At 28.6% G+C, this 2,500-nt stretch overlaps 1 pseudogene; it reads right to left on the bottom strand.

The window, feature by feature from the left end:
- The window catches only part of LOC134295014 (excitatory amino acid transporter 5-like), a 28,980-nt pseudogene that overhangs the window by 17,692 nt on the left and 8,788 nt on the right, over positions 1 to 2,500 (bottom strand).

The raw sequence follows: 2,500 nt of genomic DNA, 5'->3' as shown, positions 1-2,500 counted from the left end.
TATATATATTTACTATAATAATAATATATACACACTGCAATTATATATATATTATTTACTATAATAATAATTATAATATACAGTATATACACACTGCAATAATATATATTATTTACTATAATGATAATTATAATATACAGTATATACACACTGCAATAATATATATTATTTACTATAATAATAATTATAATATACAGTATATACACACTGCAATAATATATATATTATTTACTATAATAATAATTATAATATACAGTATATACACACTGCAATAATATATATATTTACTATAATAATTATACACTGCAATAATATATATTATTTACTATAATAATAATAATAATTATAATATACAGTATATACACACTGCAATAATATATATTATTTACTATAATAATAATTATAATATACAGTATATACACACTGCAATTATATATATATTATTTACTATAATAATAATTATAATATACAGTATATACACACTGCAATAATATATGTTATTTACTATAATAATAATTATAATATACAGTATATACACACTGCAATTATATATATATAATTTACTATAATAATATATACACACACTGCAATTATATATATATATATGTATGTATGTATGTATGTATATATGTATGTATGTATGTATGTAAAATTATAAAAAACACTAAAATAATTAATACAATAAAATACTATAACAAAATGACTAAAAATAATACAACAAAATAATAAAATATAATAAATAAAAAAGATAAGTGACAATAAAATTAATTTAAAAAAATACAAATAACGTCAAATAAAAATTCCACAACAAGTTTTAACTGTTACCACCACCACTTTGCCACAGCAACGCGTGGCCGGGCACAGCTAGTATATATATATATGTATGTATGTATATATGTATGTATGTATATAAGCAATGTGTGCATACATACATACATACATACATACATACATATAGATAGCTAGAGAGTTGGTCCGTGAGCGGTGCTGATCCCTTGAGCGGCTCAGCCGCCGCCTTGGCCCAAAGGTGACTTTGGGAGAGGCAGCCATGATGGCGCGTGACCCCGGGCGGCCTACACGCCTCTGCACGCGTGGCCCTCGCCCAGGCCACCACCGCCCACGCACACGCAGGCACACGTGAGCAGGGCACGCAAGGGAAACACGGCCAAAATATACAGGAAACACATCCAAAACATAGAGGAAACACATCCAAAACATACGGGAAATATGCCCAAAACATACAGAGAACATTGTCCAAAACATACAAAAAACATGTCCAAAATATACAGGAAATACGTCCAAAACATTGCAGAAATATGCCCAAAATATACAGGAAATGTGTCCAAAACATTGCGGAAATATGCCCAAAATATACAGGAAATGTCCAAAACATACAGGAAATATGTCCAAAACATTGTGGAAACACATCCAAAACATACAGGAAATATGCCCAAAACATACAGAGAACATTGTCCAAAACATACAAAAAACATGTCCAAAATATACAGGAAATACGTCCAAAACATTGCAGAAATATGCCCAAAATATACAGGAAATGTGTCCAAAACATTGCGGAAATATGCCCAAAATATACAGGAAATGTCCAAAACATACAGGAAATATGTCCAAAACATTGTGGAAACACATCCAAAACATACAGGAAATATGTCCAAAACATTGTGGAAATGTGTCTAAAATATACAGGAAATATGTCCAAAATATAGAGGAAATATATTCAAAATATAGAATAAATATGTTCAAAATATATAGGAAATGTGTCCAAAATATACAAGAAATATGTCCAAAACATTGCGGAAATATGCCCAAAATATAGAGGAAATATGTCCAAAACATTGCAGAAATATGTCCAAAATATACAAGAAATATGTCCAAAACATTGCGGAAATATGCCCAATATATAGAAGAAATATGCCCAAAACATAAGAGGAAATATGCCCAAAATATAGAAGAAATATGCCCAAAACATAAAATATGCCCAAAATATAGAATAAATATGTTCAAAATATATAGGAAATATGTCCAAAACATTGTGGAAATATGTCCAAATATACAAGAAATATGCCCAAAATATACAGGAAATGTGTCCAAAACACAGAGGAAATATGTCCAAAATATAGAGGAAATATGTTCAAAACATAGAGGAAATTTGGACAATTTATTATTATTATTGCTATTATTATTAATACTATTATTATGGTATACATGGATGTTTTCTCCTTACCTGGAGGTGATCAAGGGCAAGATGAGCATTTTCAGCATCCGCATCAAAAGCTCTCCCGGGAAAGAAAAGTATTGCTTCTCCTGAAGAGCAAGAAGGAAAAATAAAATATTTTAATGAGACTATTTGTTTGCTTTGTATTTATTTTTACTGTCATTGGTTAATATATTATTAGTCCCCATGGGTAGGATATAGTAATAATAACGTAATATATAATAATAATATAGTAGAGTTACAGGCACCCGACTTATTATAATAAAT

Source organism: Anolis carolinensis, unplaced genomic scaffold (genome assembly GCF_035594765.1).
Source record: "Anolis carolinensis isolate JA03-04 unplaced genomic scaffold, rAnoCar3.1.pri scaffold_59, whole genome shotgun sequence".
NCBI classification, from domain to species: domain Eukaryota; kingdom Metazoa; phylum Chordata; class Lepidosauria; order Squamata; family Dactyloidae; genus Anolis; species Anolis carolinensis.
This window is presented reverse-complemented; position numbering and strand designations above follow the sequence as displayed.